This window comes from Oryzias melastigma, linkage group LG5, assembly GCF_002922805.2.
Source record: "Oryzias melastigma strain HK-1 linkage group LG5, ASM292280v2, whole genome shotgun sequence".
Taxonomy (NCBI): domain Eukaryota; kingdom Metazoa; phylum Chordata; class Actinopteri; order Beloniformes; family Adrianichthyidae; genus Oryzias; species Oryzias melastigma.
In genome coordinates, this window is record NC_050516.1 from 24,756,345 (window position 1) to 24,777,560 (window position 21,216).

Sequence of the window (21,216 nt, forward strand, 5' to 3'; positions counted from 1 at the left end):
AATATTGGCTTTAAAAAAGCTAATATTTTATAGTTTAATCAGTTTATGAACCCTTGCTTCGGACAAAAAGTCAAACGGTTGAATGTATCAGCAATCTTTTACAGGACAACAATCTAGAGAAAATCAATAGATAATTGCTTCAATTAAAGTTGGGATGAACAGAAAAGGTTTTAAGTTTTTAAATCTCAAAGTTAAAATTGTATATATTTATAGTCTCTCAAAAACTGAAATACAAGAAAAGGATGACATCCTTCATGTTTTTCTCAGACTAAACTAAAAGTGAGTTAAGACTTTCTAAAAATAAAGTTTTATCCTTAAACTTGAGCATGTTTCTCCAAGCTTCTATTTTGTAGTCATTTCGCAAAAAGAAACCTGGCACAGCAGTAGTATTTTCATAGGAAGAGGACATTGCATATTTATGAACAATGAAACAACTGTTAATATTCCAGATTACAATAGCCTCAGGCTACTTCCCATCTGCGGTCCCCAAGCAGGTTGATGTTTAAAAAAAAAAAAAAAGGAAGAAATAAAATGGTTGCGCCAAGGTTAAGTTAAAAGATGTCAAACTGAGAGGAATGTACAAAGTTGAGAGAAACATATATACCGCTAGAGCTGGGCGATACAACAATACATATTATGTGGGTGGTAGAGAAGTATCTCGTGTATCGTTTTTATTTGTTGATTTTTATTACTGAACTTCTGTGCAAGAAATGTTTTTTTTTTTTTTTTGAGAAACTTGAAACTTTTGTCCACTTTAAAAAATGTTTCTCATTTGTGACTATTCAGTGACATGTAACCTCAAAAAACAAAGACAGAGACAACTTTATTTAGTCTTTTTTTCAGAGAATAAGTGAAAATATACTTAAAAAAAAAAAATACTGGTTATCCTTTATAAAAACTTATCTAATATGTGCCCAAAGCCTTTAGTAATTTTGGGTTGTACCTTTATTTCCACTTTTGTTTGTATATATTTTTTTAATTTACTGATCTAATAGAATAAATATAAACATCATAAATAGAGGTATAACGATATAATGACCAGACAATGTCTGCAACTTTTTCAAATATTATTGTCGACCTTTTTTTGTATTGTGAACATCAGGTCAAATTGTCTTTATTTGAGGGTGTCAGAATCTTTGCTTTAAATCTTAGACCTCGGCTGAAAAACACATTGAATTCCACCTTCTAGCAAGAACATATTTTGTATGCATCATTTCTGTTGAAGCGTAAACAAAAAGCATATCATGCATGCTCCCTAATGGGAAAAAAGTAAATAAAGGAAGTCAAACATGAACTTTATGACCTCTTGAAATAAAAGGAAACCATTCCTCTCTCTTGCCAGCACAGAGGTGCTAATGCATGCTTTTATTTCAAGTAGACTAGATTACTGTAATGCCCTGCTCTCTGGTCTTCCCAGAAAAAGGATATCAAACCTTCAACTACTACAAAACTCAGCCGCACGCGTGCTGACGAGGACCAGGGGGCGGGAACACATTACACCGATTTTAAAATCGCTGCATTGGCTCCCTGTGAAATTCAGAATTGATTTTAAAATTCTTTTATTGGTTTATAAATGTTTTTACGGTATTGGGCCCTCTTATTTATCTAATATGATTTTAAGGTATGAGCCCTCGCGAAGCCTGAGGTCCTCTGGAACAGGCCTTTTGGTTGTACCAAAACTTAGAACTAAAACATACGGCGAGGCCTCATTCAGCTATTACGGACCTTGCTTGTGGAACAGCCTCCCAGAGAGCCTCAGGGCCGCAGAGACTGTTCATGTTTTTAAAGGGAGGCTCAAGACCTACCTTTTTAACCTGGCTTTTAGTTGATTTGATATTTTCTTTTATCCTCTACTTTTACTTAATCAATATTTATTTATTTTTACTGAATTATGTCGGCTATTTTTTAATTTTTTTGTATTTTATGTATGTGTATATATATATATATATATATTTTTTTTTTTTTTGTCTTTTTATGTTTTTATGTTTTTTATTTTTTATTTTATTTATTTATTCATTTTAATCTATTTTACTCCTTTTACATTTTTAACTCCAGTGTCTTCCTCTGAGGGATCCTCCACATCAGTGATTACCTTTCTCAGTGAACGGGGTCGCTGCAGCGGGATCTCCCGGGTCTGGCTCTCTGCTCAGATCTGGGGGGTCCTGTGGTAGCGTACTCTGTAAACATGATTGGGGGGGTCACTGGTGTGGAAAAGTCCCAAAAATATTGTTTCCTCACTGCAGTACCAAGCCAGATTTCTAGAGTTATGTTTAGATCCTTTTAGTATTTATTTATTCATTCATTTATTTTTTCTTTCATGGTGTGGTGATATGTCGATGTGTGTTTGTTTTTGTGCGTGTGTGTGGAAGGGTGGGGCTTGCGGGTATTATCTTTTGCTTTTAAAATGCTATATTATTATTATTTTTATTTTTTTTAATTTTTTTTTTATGTTAAGCACTTTGAATGAAATTCATTTTTTTCTAAAAAGTGCTATACAAATAAAGTTTGATTTGATTTGATTTGATGTGATGACTATTTAAAGATTATTTCTACAAGCTGAAGGTTTTTGTTAGATTAGAAAAAAAACATCTTTTATTGTTTACTCTGTTAGCTACATTTACTCAAAAAGAATTAGCCTCAAGTTTTTTGAACAAGTTTATAAAAATGTAAAGGATTTTTTTTACTCGTGAAAATAGCTGCCTTAGAAATAGGTTACAGAGTTAGAAAATGGTTGCATAAACTATTGACGTTATTGATTTACAATAGACTAATTGCTGGTTTGGGGTATTAAGCTAGTTGGTCAGCAGGGCTAGCTTGTTGTTGATAGGGACATGGAGGAGTGTAGATAGTCAGAACATATTTGGTATGCATCATTTCTGCTGAGGTGTAACCACAAAGCATATCATGCATGCACCCTAATGGGAAAAAAGTAAAGAAAGGAAGTCAAACATGAACTTTATGACCTCTTGAAATAAAAGTGATGACTATTTAAATATTATTTTGACAAGCTGAAGGCTTTAGTCAGAACACAAGCATCTTTCACTGTTTACTGTGAACCTCATTTGTTAGCTTCAAGCTTTTTGAAAAATGAGAAGGATTTTTTCTCCTGAAAATAAAAGACCTAGAAATAGGTTGAAGAGTTAGAAAATGGGTGCTTAAATTATTTATGCTATTGATTAACTTTAGACTAATTGTTGGTTTGGGTTATTAAGCTAGTTGGTCAGCAGGCCTAGCTTATTGATGGGGACATAAAGGAGTGTAACTGGCTGTAAATGTGTTGTTTACAACTTTCATGTTATTTTGAAGCTGTCTGCATGGCACCCTGCTGAGCAGCTCTACTGATAAAAGTATAAATCTGACACTTAAAAAAAAAAAATTGTCACTTTTTTTTAGCAAAAATTTGCAATGCTAGCATTGGAAATGTTTGTCATGAAAATAATCGCTGGACTTATATAAAAACAGCAACAGACTCTATTATTAGCAATACAATCATTGCAGCTCATAGAATCCTTTATATCGTCTTATATTCTTCATTATCTACTGGACCTTTGTAATGTGTTGACTTTTTTTGTCTTATCAAATTTTTGTTTACCTATTTGTAAAAAAAAATAATAACTAAAGAACACCTCCACCACCCATCCTAACAAGTTAATGGATGCTGTTCTAATCGGACTCCTGCCAAGGTTTTTCTTTAAAACTAAAATAAAGAAAACATCACAGAGGATGGATCTGTTAGACTGTGTCATCGCTGGAATGATTTAGGAATGTGTACAGAGAAAAAAAGCGTACAAATAGAGAGCATAGTGATTAAAAAGTGAGACCACAAGGAGGCAAGAGAAGCAGCGATTAGCATCGTTTGTTGATAAATCCAGGTTTCCCCAGTTTTCCAATCATAGATGACGCTAGAAGCCAAAGAGATGCTGTGAACTGGGATGGCTTCCCAATCCCTCAGCTCAGAAGTATTGTTGTCTCTTGGGTATTATCTTACAAAGCCCATTATGCCGCAGAAAGAAAAATAATAGACAGCCCCAGAACTGTAGTAAGTCTACTTTTCACATTGACATGCATACAGAATACACAAAAACACATGCACACGTTTAATCTTTGCAAAGATGTGTATTATCAGAACAAATCTGTGCGTGCTCGAGGATTACTGATATAGCTGCATGCAGCTGTGCAACATCAAAAACAGATGTGACATCTTCACATCATAAATTGTCTGTGACAGATAATGTGAGTACAGCAAATTCAGCAATATGTAAACAATACATGAAAAAGCCAAACACTTCCACCGCATAACCCACTGAGGCTTAGCATTTCTTGTGTGTGCGTTCCGTGAATTGAGCTAAACAGTTGGTGCCAAAAGCCTGTAGTTCTATAGAACCGCAGATGAAATTTCCCACAATCTTAGCACTAAAACAGAACACTGTGTTGCCATGACCCAGCCAGCAAGGCCAAGTGGGTTCCATATGGCTTAAACGTGAGCAGAACATGCCTGACCTGTGTCTGTCCACATTGGCTTAAGTGGGGACTCAGTGGGTTGGCTCACTACGCTAGCCAGTTGCCCAGTGGACAGTGGAGCACGCTAGCTTGCTACAGAAGAGCACGCTGGCACGCTACAGTGGAGCTCGCTAGCACACTACGCTGAACAAAATGCCGCTTTGTGGTTCTTTATAGTGAGGAATGAACAGTAAAATGCATTTAAAACCTCAAAAAGTAGAATTTTCATGGTAGGGCCCCTTTAAGCTCAGAGTAGATTTGTTCTGCAACAGATCACAAATGGCAAAAAGTTGACTATTCTTTACTCTTAAACTTTGCTGTCGTGCTTCCATAGAAGACCATAATATCAGACCAATAGTAGCTATGTCTGAAAACCTTGACTGGGTAGATGTTTTCTTCACTAAATTAAGTCGAGGCCAAACATTACTGAATACAGATTCAAATACCAGCAAATAAAATTGGTATGCAGTTTTTTTAATAACTCCAGATTTTGCTTTCAACTTTTTAATAGCTAGAATTTCCACATTCAGCAATAAATGCAGTTTGTTAATTGAATTTTTTGTTTCCTAAGAATTAACTGCATTTATGGAGCTGACAAGAAAAAAAGAACTTGAAAAGGAAATGAACAAAACATTTTGTTTACTGAAGAACCTCCACAGATAATTAGGCATGCAAAGCTTTAATTCATACTTAAACCTGCTTCATAAGCTGCCTTGCAGAAAATATTCTTCAAACTAACAGCCTTGAACCTTAAATGGAGTGCAAAGATAAAATACAGTTTAGAAAGCAGTTTCCAAGACTTGCACTTTTATTATTAAAGTTCAGCACCCTATATATTTAAATTTTAGTGCACTTTTGATGTATTAAGAAATATATATGAGTTACAGTGCGTGTTCAGTCAATTCCCAATATTTCTTGAAAAGAAACTGTTTTAATTTTCTGCTACAGTTCCTGGAGGGACTGTCATTTGAAGGATAGAGCCTCAGCAGTTTTTTAAGATGATGTCAAAAACTAAAAAGAAATATTAAAAAAATATTTTTGTTTTTGTCTTACTTTATTTAAGTCATAAATGGCCAGTAGAAAATGCAAAAAAAGTTTTATTTTTGACGTTCAATAAAAACAGAAAAATATGGGGTAAGAACACTGTCAAAATGAAACGTACGCTCATAGACAAAGTTGTGCATACAATATATATATATATATATATATATATATATATATATATATATATATATATATATATATATTTACAAAGGTTAAGATTAATTTTCTTAATACAGTATATGTCCTAAATCATTAGAAATATGCCACAAGACCATGTTAAAAAGACACCAGAAATGTGATTTTCAAATGTGATTATTCAGGTCTATAAGAAACTTTATGATTTAAAGGGACTATTCCATGCAAAACCAACTTTTCCAGCTTTGAAGTGTTTTATAATGTTCATTTCACACTTTAAACAACCCCAGAGCGGTATTTTGATTCATTCACGCATTTCTGAATAATCTTCTAAAAACATGCGTTCTGAGCACCAGCCCCTCCCATACCCACGAAGACGGGTTCTTATGAGCTGATGTCACAAAGTGAGGACAGCCCCTACCAGGAAGAGTTTGAGCTGCTAGCACCACCCCTAGGCTAACACAATCACCCACTTTTTCCACAAAGTGATCGGCTAAGCAAGTTAATTTTAAATTCATCGTATCTCTTTCAATTGCGTCCTGTCTCCAATATCATATATACCGGGTCTAACAGTTCGTCACTTTAGACCATGGGTGCCTAAAGTGGGCTTTTGCCCCACCAAAGGATATATTTTGGTCCGCCAAGTCATGGCTGCAGAAGCCGCGGAGTGTTCAGTTAAAACCCCTCACCCGTTTCCTATTGATTCTCTACGGATGTAATATACTTTCCGCCTCCGGGTGGCGTTGTTAGCACTTTCTTTACCTGCGGCTATGTTAAAACAACCCCCAAGTGAGTCAGCCGTGGGCTTTTTTTGTGTTAGAAATTCCCAAGTGTTCACGGTCACTTCCGATATTTTTAGTGACCTTTTTTAAGTAGCCAAGATGGAGTTACAACGGCAGTGGCAAACAGATAAAGTCAAACGACCAGCTCCACAACTCTCATTAGGATCCCAGTTCGCGGTTTTCATTGGAAGAAAGTCTGTTTTAGCTTGTTCTTGTCTTTCAATGAAAAATGTCCAATGAGGCCTTGCTGTTAAAGGTTTCAAAGACAAATGTTATTTACTTTGGATTCTTACTAATGTGAATTATCTTAATTAATACAAAGGCAAAATAAATTAACTAAACCATATTCTTTATTTTCTCCTTTTAGTTCATGACATGCAAAAATATATTGTAGTTGGCCCACAGACTGGGATCCCATTTAGATTTTGGCCCTTTGAGCGAAAAAGTTTGGGCACCCCTGGTCTAAATGACATCATGAACTAGTCGGAGGAGCAGGCGGAGCCTCAGAGATCGGGGTGTCTTACTTCAGGATAGGGGGAAAAAAACACAAAAATAACAAATATTTCATAAATAATTTGTTCTTTCTTGTGTCAAGGATAATATATGATCATATATATGGATATGGTTTACTCTGAAAGACTTAAGAAATCATGATATAAGCCTTATAATATTTGTCCAAAGGCTATGTTTTGTTTTTGTTTATTTTTTCTAATTTTACAAGAAGAGATGGAAGGTAAGAAGAACAAACAGAACAAAACACGCCTGACTGAGACAGCCTTCATATGTCTTCAATATGAATAAACTTTGCATTTAAATTATTCATAACCAGCAATATGGTAGACCCTGAAAACATTTCTGACATATTTTTTTTATAAGATCAGCACAACAAAAACAAAAAAGAAGCAAAAATATCATCCACCTTTATATCTTTTTAAGCTGTTCAATCTTAGGTTGTATCTCTCTGATCGATACGGGCAAAAGACCTGACATGTCAAGAGAAATTAAACATCTACCTTCAGCTTGATATCTTTATTATGTGAAGATAAAGTGGAAAATTCACCTAAAGCCCACGCGTCCCTGTGGAGGAAAATAAAAGGAAGTAAAATTCACCCTAGTGTAACAATGCGGCAATAAATGTCAATCAATCGGATTCAGTAAATCAGATTAGTACAATTTTAAAATCTTACAATCTAACCCACAGACAGGATAAAAAATGGAGAGAGGAGTTGAAATATGTTGCAAAAACATCCAGCTGTGCGTTCACACAGGTCCTTTTACTGAATTATATTATTATCATTAAGACCTCATTGTGTGCAAAAAGTCCATAAGTCAGATAAATATTTAGAGCTTCTGTAATGACTGAAAAGTGTAAACGTGTAAGTTAGAATCATTAATTAGTGCAAAATAAATAAAGGATACTAAAAAAACAAAAATGGACAAATGTTATACAATATTAATTGCATCTATGGGATGAAATGACTCCGTCCTCTTGCATTTTCGTCTCCTCCTTCACTCATTCTCATTCATTCCTTATTCTCCTCCAGAATCCCCTTCTCTCCTCTGTTACCTCAAGGGCTGAGATCATGCCTCGTCCCTTGAAAAAAAAGGTTATTTTTCCGCATTATTGGCAATTTTCTCCCCTAAACTAAATGATTTGCGTCCAGTGCTGACAGCTGAATAGATAAATTCTTAATCGTTTTCTATTATGCGGCATGATTGCTCTGGCTGGCTGACCCCCCCATCCGCACAGAGAATAAGTCACTGGTGCTCACTGCCATAAAGTAGTTTGCTAATTCTAAGGACCATTAGTTGCGTGTGATTGAAGCAACATAAAGGCGGAATTCAAACCGATAGACCGCGGCAAGCTCAAGCTCCGTGGTGTTAACCACAACTTTTTACACCTTCAGGAGCATGCATTGCTGCATGGAGACCCTCTTACAAGCGCATGCATACATGCACGGGCCCTAATGAGTCTATAAACATGTTTAAACCTCAAATGATACTAACACAGGCAGAGATGCATGTATCCCCAAGAGTGCACTCCCAATACATAATTCAGCAAACGCATAAAAACTTAAGGATGTGTATTTTTGTGTGTATGTGTGAAAGTCTTCACGACACCTAAACCTAAACTGTTCAATTATTTATCACTTTTTACTATCAAAAAAATTCTTCTGCAAAATGAAAGTTTAAATCTGTTTATGACAGAACTCATCATGGCGGATGTAATCTCTCAATTACTTCACAAGGAGGTTGGAGTTTCTGCTTTCTTACTTAAAGATGCAAGCGTTGTGTCACATTGGAAAATAGCTTAGCTTCACTCCCTCCAAGAGTTATAGCTTTAAATGGAAGAGCTTACTGCCCATACCTTTCATAAAGCTGCCATTTACAACACAGGAGCTGCCATCCATCAGTCTGGATGCAATGTAAATGATACAGGCTATAACTGTGAGAGATTTAGTATAATTTCCCTGAATTCATCGCTTGACTCATGTGCCTCATGTGGATCGTTTTAACTTTATTTCGGCGGCCATGTTTCAGCAAGTATTTATATCTCAATGCAACCACTGATACTCCCAGGATCAGCAGCATAGGTTATGAATACGTGACAGTCCTAAACAGACTGTGCTGAGCCGATCCTCATAGAACCCCAATCCCTGAGCTGCAGGTAAATAAGCATGTTTTTGATTGACGCATTTGGACATTAATGCATTTTATAATATGGGGTGTTAACATTTTAAAGCTGCTGTAACTCAAAGAAAAATAATGGAGAAGATTGAGATTACACACATTCACACTGCTATGTTCTTTTTACTTAACATATTTTCCTTAAAAACCCAAATTTAAAAACAAATATATATATATGTATATCTGTCAAAATGTCCATCTGTTGCTTTATGAGTTACAAACAAGTTCTGGTGCTAACATGTAGCCATGTTAGTGCTGTGAGGATGCTTTTTTTTTTTTTTTTTTTTTGAAGCTGTTACTAACAAGGTTAGGAGCTATAAGTATTGTAAACTTGCTAACGCGGCTAATGTGTAGCAGTGTTGGACTGTTTTAAAAAAAAAAAAAAAAATTCCAACTATTAACAACGCTGGTAGTTTGTTTAGACATACTAACATTTAATTTAGCGGTATACAGTATGCCTGTTTTTTGTATGTGTTACAAACAAGGTTAGACATTAAAAGTATTAGGAATTCGCTAACATGGCTAATGTGTAGTTGTGAGAGGCTACATTTTTTTCACCTTTTACTAATAAGGATGGGAGTTGGCGTAGTCATAGTGACATTTGTTTTAGCAGTATCAGTCTATTTATGTAAACAAGGTTGGGAGTTAAAGGTATCATAAAGGTGCTAATGGAGCTAATGCTAACGTGTAGCATGTCACAAGTTCTCGAGTTACTGTGAATGCAGTTAATAAAGTCCGAGCAACTGACTAATCTTTAATTTTTTGTCTCGCTTAATGCGCCTTTCAGTTCTGTGTGTCTTATTCATGTCATAAATTTAAAAACTTGTACATTGATTGACGTTATGCCTTACAGGGCCTATATCATGCTATTCTTAAGTCTTACAGAGTAAACTATATTCATATATACAAACCTGTATCTCATTTGGCACTAAAAAACAAATAATTTATGAAAAATGTGTTATTTTTGTAAACTCTTTAGGACCCGTACTAAAATGTGTTGCAGATTCCTCACCAGAATGTACTTTCCCACCACACAAAGTTTAAACGCTAAATCAAATTAGTGTTTCTTGGCCGTCACTACACTGGGAACTTGTCAGCGATTAAAGACTGGCGTCTAACAGTGACAAAAACCTGTTAGACCCAGCCCTAAGGACTTTCATCTTAGACTTAGAAGTATTAACAGAGCTGTGACCCGTCTAAATGTAACTTTATGGATTCACCTGTGACTGTGGGACAGAAGTGACGTTGATTTTGACAAACAGCCACACATTTGGAGCTCTTGCAGCTGAACTTTGTGACTTCTCTGACATATGACAGCCATTGTGTGTGTGGTCAAGCAAGTGGGTGCATGCCGAGGACAAGAAAAGGAACCAGTCTGACAGACATCTACTTTTCCACAGAATTAGCTTATAACAGCAACAAACTTTCTTCCTCTTCTTGAGCCAACCCAGGAACTTTCTGCCATGCTGTCACTGTCGGCACAAGGCCTGTGGACTACACTGGAGGGATCCTATAAGGACCTGATAGGACTTTTGTTCTTGAATTTCCTATGAAGAATGAAATGTTCTGCCAGAAAGAACGCTGCTTCTGCTCTTGCAGCCCCGTACATGAGAGGAAGTGTCTCGCTTTGTGGGGTATACGCCAGACTTCAAGTGTGTAACTACATGTTTTATCCATGACATGACAGAAGCAACTGCATTCACCGCCATGTACCAAACCTAACAAAGTCAGTTCTTCACAGCACAGAACAAAAGAAAGCTCCAAGTTCTCAAATCAAAGATAATCATCTCAACTTGACCAAACTACAAATACAAAAACAGGAGTGAAGATCAAAGTCGCATGTGGCTGAAGATAACTGCAGTAAGACCAACAAATCATGCTGTTCAATACAGATTTAAAAAAATAAAATAAATGCACAATTTTCATTTTACACTATAAAAAAAGTTATCAAAATTTTACCAAAAAAATAGATTTATGGAGTAAGCTTAAATTGTTATTATTCAAGCTTTTCAGTTTTTGCAGGGTAAAAAAATAACATTTTTTAGCATAATGTGTAAGGACAATAGGCACATTATTACATTATATATCAAACATATTTTTTTGAAATTGCATATTTAGCTTAAAGGGAGAAAGGCATCGTACAACTAATACCTCATCTATGGTTAATTTGACATATCTCAAAAAAGAAAACACAAAGGGTGCAAAAACTTCAAAATCTCTTTGACATATTTTTTAAAGGGGCGTTTCTTGTTCAAATTAATTTACACCATTAAAAAAAACTGACAAAAGTGTTTATACAAAATATGCATGTGCTTATTAATTTAATTTTGTTTTTTGAAGAGTGACTATAAAAAGTGTTGATGTTTAAACTGATATATTCGCTAAACTTCATAAATAAACAAAACTGACATAAAATGCAGTTGTTTGTTTATACTTCATACTTTTTCCATTTACTTCTGTTTGCAGGGAGAGAAAAAGTTGTTCTCGGCAGCAGAACTGTGCTGTTTTTTAACAACAGATTGTTGTCCATTTGACAGCACATGGGCATTGACAGTAACAGTGGCGGAACAGAGAGAAAAGTGCTGCACTTCCCTCTCTGACTGGCATTTCCTACCATTTTCTTTGACAGATATTGTGGTGTATCGTCATAAAATTGTCCAAAAATTCATCAATCATCACAGATTTGAACCGGATAATATTGCATTGCAGCCATGGCTACACGTATTGTTAACGTAGCCTGCCCCCACCCCCTCTTTATAACACCCATGTGACTTTTTTCCAAATTACAGAATCCGAAGTCATTCAATTTTTCACTGTCACTTATAGGGAATATGTTTTTGCAATTACTTCAGCGTGACACACCAAACATAATTATGCAAGAACAATTCATCAGCCGCAAGATTGTAATTCTGTCACACAGATGAATATGAGAAAGAAGCATGAGCAAGAGGAGAAGGAGGCAGAACTTGCACTATGCACAGACTGGAGCCGACCAATTGATGCTAAACTGTATCATAATTTATTTAATAACTGGTTTTAGTTGTTAATTCTTACTAATAAATAAATCCACTCTAAAGCTATCGACACACCAGGCATGTGACATTTGTTCTAGAACGCGTTAAACGTGGTTTCTTGATCGCATACTAATAGACCATGGTGTTCACACTGGACAGACAGGGAGGGGCTTCTTCTTTTTCTTTTTCAACAGTTGGAAGGGGCTATTCTGGTTAGTGAATCGTGAATCCATGAAACTTTATTTCTATAGCTCTATTCCAATAAATGAAAAATTTGGTGTCACAGAAATCTAGCCGGGCTCAAATTGCAATGATTAATTTCTCCTTCATGTTCAATTTACAAAGGGTTGCCACTTCTTGGGGCGGCCGTGGTGCAGCGGTCGACTCCTGATCGGAAGCGAGCGGGTTCGACTCCCACCTTGCCCGCCCATGTGTCGAAGTGTCCATGGGCAAGACACTGAACCCTGAATTGCCTCTGTTGGAAGGTTGGCGCCAGTGTTCGGCAGCGGAGCCACCACCAGTGTGTGAATGGGTGAATGAATGGGTCTGTGACTGTGAAGGAGGGTAGAAAGCGCAATACAAGTATACGCCATTTACCATTTCTAAGAATTAAAAAGGACGTCATCCAAACGTCACAACAAAATCAGAGAATCTGATTAAGTCCTGAAAGTGTGATTGAGTTTTTATGAACAGAAAAAATGTACGGAAGAACAAATAAGGAATAATTCAATTCTTTTTTTCTTTTTTTTTTTTTTTTTTTTTTGAAACCCAATATCACAAAGAAAATGTCCCTCATTGGGCTTCATAATAATAATAATAAAGAGAAACAGGTTCACTTTAGTGCAAATGCTTTTAAGTACACAACTATGACAGTTGGGTGGTACGGTACATGCAGGAGAGTGCATCTGCCTTTGCTTTTGTTGCTTTCAGCATTCATGCAGAGAGAATTTGAAACAAAAGAAAATGAATTCATGTAACAAAACATTTGCGTCTAGCTTCAAAAATATATAATCTGCCTCTTTTGTCTCCTCCAGTTTTATCAGTAAAAACTATTTACCTTCTTAGTTACTGAACCAAATCAACTCATTAAAGGAGCATTGATAAAGAGCTTCATGGTCTAGTTTGCAGGACATCTAAGTACAGAGACGTCCTTTCAATTATGCCAGCTCCAGTCTGCCGCTGAGAGTCAGTGCATCTGACAGCTCATCATAAATTCTCAATTAGAGGCCCGCGTTGACAATGAGACTCTTCAGACTTCAAACGTTTCACCTTTTGCTGTCTGTTGATTCTCAAACACAGGAGAAGAGCTGAAAAACACTAAATTACCTTGTCGAAATTGATTAGATGAGTATTTCCCATTTTTACACTATGTTTACACCGCCCTCGGCAACACGTTAAAGCGTCCGCTTGCAAAGAAAAGTCGATGTAGGGGCGTGTAACATGGACTTGGAGCATTCGTGTTTGAAACTTGTGTGCATTCTGCACATCTGTCTTGTTCTTTGTTTTTAAAATTTGATTATGTTTTTACCTAAAGCACTTTTAAGTTGTTTCTTGGAAAAGAGCTATACAAAAAAAGTTTGATTTGATTTGAACACAATCATAATAAACAACTTGTGTCTTGTTTTGTACAACAAATAAGACAATTTTATGCAAATCAGTAATACTATGTTTTTGACAGGTATTGACAGCAATTGAATTGGAATCATTTGTAAAATTCAGCATTAACAATAGTAAACATGAACAGCAGTCCCACTACATAGTGCAAAAGAACAATTGAATAATTCCAGTAGCTGCCAGTCTCGTAAAGCGCCCCCTATCTACCACCAAAGGAACATCTCAAATAGGATGATGAATATAACGTTTTACATCCTCTTCAATGAAAATAAAAGATCGATACTTGGTGAAAACCCATCGAGAATCAATCACAGAACTAAATATTGCGATATATCGCAATATTTTATTTAGGTCTGGTAGCGCGTCTGCTACCATCACTGAATGCCAGTCCGCAAGGGTTGTGGACCTATGATTTTACGAACAGCTAGCACTCTAAAAAACGATTAGTTAAGGACACCCAAAACGTCAAAAAGTGACGCGGAGGGGTCCTCAACCAAACGTTAATATGTGAAGAGTTGGGCCTAAGAATGTGCCAGAAAAACATCCCACAGTGTTCTAGTTTGTGTGCATAAATCTACACAGAACAAACAAAATATACTAACTCATTTTTCTCAGCATCAACTCTAATCCTTTGTTTATTTTAATCGACTCTAAATAAAATAAGCCCTTATATTTGTATGCATCTCTAAGCGTTTCGTGAGTCACCGTGTCTCAAATGCACATCAAACGTCTCAGCCTCAAAACGTGGATGAATTTGCCTACCTTGGCAGCCTTTATCCCTTTAAATCTGACACTGATGCAGAAATACACCAGCGCTCAAGTTTCTGCCAGTGGGGTTATGCCAGACTGAGAGGAAGAATTTCTGTGAACCGTGACATCCAGGTGAAGAACTGCCTGTTTACAAAGCAGTTGTTCTTCCCACTCTAGTGCAGGAGCCACAAACAAAGACCGGCAGACCAGTGATGAGTGCAGATCGCACATCAAGTGCAAGATGTATCCACGGATTCTTCATGACTTGCTACTAAGTTTCAAATAATATCTTTTTTTTTAGCTATAGCAAGACTCCAGGCTTCAACACCACACAGCCTTTTGTTTTATGAAATCTTCACAAAAAATGTGCAAATCTTTGTTTGTGGTAAAATCGTGTGGTGTGATCCAAAACTAAATCCCTTTTTATCTCAGAACCCTAAGGAATCAAATGATTCTGAACGCATACAGATATGCCTATGATATGTGCGTACGCATACAAACTTGAAAGCATGTATTGGGTTTCATCTGAAATCTCCATTCGGTCATGCTCCATTGGCTTTAAATGGCATTAGAGGCTGCTCCCATACAACCAGATTTCACTGCATCAAAAGGACAGATGGACTCACCAGCTGTCTGAGTCTTGTTGAGTCCATGTTCTCCTCTTGTTGCTACGTTCTTTGTTGGACAGAATTACAGCACAAGACAATACAACACTGTCTTTGAGCCCCTTAGACAGATATAAAACCATCAATAAATCTATCTGGCACTCCAGATTAACATAATCCCGCATTAAATGCTGTGTGCGTGCTTTTGAAATGTCTACATTTCTTTGTGAGACAATTCCATCAGTACTTACGTCATCATTTTTATTTTTTCTTTAAATCAGATTGTTTCTTTTATATATTCTTTACTATTTCTTGATATTGTTTAAGGTCATCTGGAGGCTTGACCCTGTCGCAGCTGTCACTGGGTGAGAGGTGAGAGATAGTAGCAAAATTGGGATTAAGGATTTTAATTTCTGAGGTTTAAAAGTGATTATTAAATGATAGGTTTTATTCTAAATAAATAAATGAAGCTTGAAGGAATTTACGTATTTTCCATGTTTTAATTGACTAATTGATAAAAATAACAGATGGTTTTAAATTTGGGTTAGAAGGTACGGTGGCCCTGAAGTACAAATCACATTAGCCAATTACTCAACACAAAAACATAAAAAATAAACATTAAAAAAGAAATAAATAAGAACATTACATTTTCTTAATCTCATTGTATATCTGTCTGTCTGTCCGTCAGTCCATGGGACATCACTAATTAGATGATCACATTAATCTTTGAGCTTTGTTTTTTAACATTTCTACAATGTCTGCATGCTAATAAAAGTTTTTAATTTGCCAAATAACTTTTGGTTGAAAGGATGGACAAACATTGTCATCCAATCAGGAAAGTCCACCCCCCCCCGCAAAAAATGACCTGGAAAACAGTAGTAATTTACAGAAATCAAAATTAAAAGGAGAAAAAAAAAAGAAACCAGAAAAGGTAGGTACTATGGGACATTACTGATTGAATGATGGAGTTTGTCCATCATGTCAACCAAAAGGTGTGAAGCGATACTGGATATCATCATCCAATCAGTAGGGGTGTGTATCTTTCCTTCTCACACGATTCCATACATATCTCCATACATGGTCCTTGAGTCGATACACAAAGGACTCAACTAACTTTTTGACGATACGATACAGCTCAATACTTTGACCAAAAATGCTAAAATCTAGATGTTTCTTATGAATATTGCATTTAAATCTATAAGTAATGCTGCATGGCATTTGACAGAGAAATTTATTCAGAAATTGACTTGGAAGAAGCTTATGACTGGACGTCTATTACATGTAGATAAAAAGTGGAAAAAAAAAAAAAAACAGAGAAACTGACGTTTGCCAGAAATCGATTATTTACATCTTGATTGATTTTATTCTTATTAACCAGCATAATTGTGTTCATATAAGTGGTTTTCAAACAATCCTGCAGTTGTTCGATCAATTTTCGATACATATCTGTTTTTTACATCCCTAACCGACACTGAAGTAACACCCACCCCCTGATCGATGTTTCTATACGTATCTGATATCTTTTACATCCCTACAATCAGTGATGTCCTTTTCTGATGTCTTGTTGTGTTTTATTTTTTAATCATCTTGATTTCTGAAAACTATTTGTGTTTTCCAAAATATCTCTTTTTCGTTTTGTTTTATTGTTTTTTTTGGATTTGGGTTTTTGTTCCTAAATTATAACGCCAGGTTAAAACTGGACGCAGAAACACCGTAAAGTTTAAACATTATATTTTGAAAATAAACCAGATTTTTTTCATGTTTATTGATGTAACTTCCTGCCAGGATTAACGCGGATCGCATGCGCGAAAAAGACCAGACGCCAAAGAGATACGCAGGACAGCGCCATCCTTCCGCGGGGAAAACCGCGGCACTCCGCGCCTGGTGTGAACCACACCACAGGTTTACAGAGGCGCCGAATGGAAGCGGCCTCTGTTCTGCGCAGCTACGTGACACTTCCACATCCAGTGTGAATCGGGCGTATGTTTTTTTTGTTGTTTGCTTTTCTAATTGTGGATGTGAACTGGAATATGTTTTTGTGTTTAGTGATTTGTTGATGTGCACGTCAACCACCATAACTTGTTAACTGGCTTTACCAAATATGTTGCCATACCAGTAAAAACATTTTTTTTTTAACTCAGTTCCTCACATGTGATCAAACTAATTTGCTAAGTTACCTCAGCAAAGTGAGAGTCCTGGAAAGCTGCAGGATCAAAGCATTTTCCGTATCACTCTCCCTGTAATCGAGTGCAAACAGGCCTGGAAAGTCAGCTGCGGATCTCAGAGAGCTCTGTCTCCTCTTACCTGGTGCTTCTAACACTTAGCTCAGTCACTAATGTAGTTGATGCAATCTCTGGCCTGTGGGGGGAAATGAAGTGACTAAGGTCTGACTGTTCCTGACCGCCTGCAGGACGGCAGGTGTGAGGCGGCAAAAGCGTGCATGTGTGTGAAAATGAAGGAGAATTGGGGTGAAAGACAAGCTCCAGAATAAAGCGGGTAGCTTAGTCCAGATCAATTAGTTGGCTTAATCGGTCCCCCACCCCGTTAGCCATAAAAATCCCCAGGTTTACTCCCATACATTTCATCTTTACTGCTACATCACTGCCATCTATCACCCTCTTTCTCATTCCAGCATGCTGCCATTTTTTCTTTCTCTGCTCCTACGTCTATCCAAGCCATCTCTCCTTTAGCACTACACTTATGCGCCAGCTTGGTAAACGGTAATCAATGTCTCCGAGCTTTAAACTGCTTCATCCAAACGATTTTTCATAGTCACTGGGGGGGTGTATGTTAGTGTATATCCGTGTATAGGAAAGAGAGATGGGGGGGATGTCAAACCAAGGCAGGGGAAATGAATGTATGCGGGGAGTTTTGCTCCATTCTGACACATTTTGAGTGTAGCTTTTAATTGTGTGTATCTGCGATATGTGAGCTTTAGGATCATTTCTAAAGCTGGCTGCCTGAACTCGGGACTGACTCCAGACATGAAGGCTTTCACTTTTGGTACATAAATCACCATCAGCCACGCTGCCATCTGGATCACTGCAACACGGCCCTCGTAATGTACACGCTGCTTAGACCGTCGCCTGAATAAACGAGGATGCAAAGCAGATAAGAGTCTGAAACATACAGCAAGATTAAAACTAGTCTTTGTGTTGAGAAAATATCTTGGATTCTGCATCTTTTGTGTGTTTACCTACAGATCTGCATACAGTTCATGTATTTACAGAGTAAAAAGCTGCAGTTAAACCTTCGCGTCAATGATATTGCGACATGGACAACCCATTAAGTATTTTAGGCTACAGCGAGCATTTGATGCTCGTTCAAGAATGCAAAACTGTCATGTTGTACAGCTACAACCTTCAGAAATATCTGTTAATTCTGGAGCATAGGGTGTTCACACCTGGGGGAGGCTTCCTCTTCTTCTTAATTTTATACTGTTGACTAGCACATGTCTGCCACCTACTGTTGGAAGAGACTTGGTGCAAGATGTCGGTTGTGTCCGAATTCCTGCCCTAAGCACTATATAGTGCTTTCGCCGTTTTCTTGTTCTATCCAAATCTACTAATTCCAAAATCGAATGCACTTGTAATTTCCCAGAAGTCTTTGCGAAAACTAGAATGCATTGATGCTCACTAGATTAGCGAATATAGTCCACAATGCATTGTGGTCGAATAATTTCGAACAAAAAAAAAATGAAATATTTGAATAAACCATCCACATTTTCACCATCAGAACACAGTGGAGTCATAAATAACCATCGTGAAATGTTCGTATTTATTCTATTCTATTATTCTATCACTATATAGTGGCGCACTATATAGTTTTTTAATAGTTAGGGGTTAAGAGGGGAATTCGAACACAACCGTCAAAGTGGTGCAAACATCGTCGATCTTCCTCCAGGTTTTTTTCTTCTAAAGCTCCATTCTGATTTTGAAAGACTTGGTGTCATAGTATTCTGTCAGTTTTTAAACAGTTTGTACTTGCATGAATTCAAAGGGACGCCACCTATTCGCCAAATCTGAAGCCTTGATAGGTCAAAGTAGCATCTTTTTAATAGCTACATGTTTCGTAAGTAGAGTCTGAAAATGGAAACTAGACTTTTTACTGAAGCGACCACTTGAACACACGTTACAAATGGTGTGTGATCTAGCTTTAGGGTTCTGCAGGAAAGTGGAGTCTTAAAAGTATATATTTATGTTATACTATTTATTATAATATATATATTATACCCAAACACTTGTAAAAATGTACTGTGTGAGTTTATGTATAAATATTGTGCATATTCTACCCCCCCCCCCCCTTTTCAAGCTGAGACAGAAAGTTATTTATGCAAACAGAAAGTCTAAGTTCACTTTCTACTATGCTGACACACTCATTTTTGACAGTCAGTATGATTGTAACAAAAATGCTGCATATCTTTATTTGGTCATTTTTCATGTTATGAAATGAATATATTTCTTTTTCTGTTTGAATTAAAGCTAATATCCAAACCAGCAGACAGTTCTTCCAGTACAAACAGACTGCACTTTGAATCTGGTGACGCTGTTTACTGAGAATATAAAAAAGTTCCACTTTTACCCAAGAGCATGTGATAAAAATGTCAAGAATTGGTATGTGGGACCAAATATGGAGGAGAACCGGCTTTGAAGTTAATAAAATAAACTGTGACATGACAAAAGCCATAGAATAAACTAAAAGGTGACAAAGCAGACGACTAAATGAAAACCAGAGAATTAGCCGTAAATGATTACACTGTAAAAAGTGGATCAGTTAAAAGCTATGTAATTTTTTAAAATTAAAATATCAGTTTTGATCAAAATAGCCTTTTAAATTGAGCAAACCATCAACTCAAATGTTTAATTTGGTGAAGACTAACAAGATTAAATTACAGAACTTTTACTAATTGATCCAATGTTTCATTTTTTTTACAGTGGTCATGAACTTGTGACTCAAATCACCCAAAAACTGTTATAAATTGAAAATAAAACACTGTAAATATTCAATTATGGTATTTAAAACAATATTTTGATGGCCACAAAAACATAAATAAGTTGTATAATTCTACATGGTGAAAGTGGACCTTTGGTCCATAAAAAACTGGGCCAAATGGCTCTTTCGGCGTCAAAGGTTGCAGAGTCGTGCCCCATACGAATGACACTAATGAAGATTTTATTTTACTCTTTAATTCTGCCAGGAAAAAAACTTTATTTTTCAATTTTATATCTCCTTTCAAGCACAGGATTGTGGTAAACTGTGACATTTGCTTGATGGATTCTTGCAGAGATTTGCTTGTAATTGGAAAATGAATGTTACTAATTAGCTGTTGAGATAAAAAAAGAAAAAAAAATACAGATTTTCCTAAAAGCACACACGTTATACATTAAGTAAACTCAGAAAAGCAGTCCATGCACAGACAACAATGTTTTCAGGGAAATTTTAGAGCGAATTCTACAGTACATACCCCACTCCCATGTACATTGCATAAAAGTGTCCCTTAAATGTTTGTCTATGCCATATGAATAAACAGAAAGTAAATAAACAAAGTACAAGGATCCAATCTTGCTCAAATTTCGGAATAAAGAACTTCTATAGGTTCCTAAAACTCTGTTTCAGGAACATAGCACAATCATGTTGCTTCCATTCCAGAATCCAACATAAAAATCTCTAATAAAAACAACCCAACGTGCATCATATTAAAAAAAGGAGAAAGAAAAATGAAAAAGAAGGACCTTATTTGCAGCTTTTTCCCCCTTCCCTGCAGAAACGCCCTAATCCAGCACTGTAACTGTAAAGGATTATTTTGAGATTATAACGCGAGTATTCATATTGTCCCCACCACCAACACACTGTAGGCTTTTAAGTCAGCTTCCCATGGCAAAGTGGCACACATCCAACTTCCCTCAAACGCATCCTGTTGGCGCATCAAGTGGCTGCAGACAGTCATCGGGAAGCAATCTAACGGAGCAGAAGCGCGAGAGCTTTCCTCACTTCTCCTTCCACGGCGCATCTGCATGCGGATGCTTCAACTGCACATGAATTCATCTGCGGCATTTATTTGACATCCGTTTATTATGGAGATGC

The 21,216-nt window shown here is 36.6% G+C and overlaps 1 protein-coding gene across 1 annotated transcript in view; it reads right to left on the minus strand.

The window, feature by feature from the left end:
• The window catches only part of LOC112145389 (cadherin-22), a 227,533-nt gene that overhangs the window by 204,956 nt on the left and 1,361 nt on the right, over nucleotides 1–21,216 (minus strand). The gene's annotated exons all lie outside the window — the stretch shown is intronic.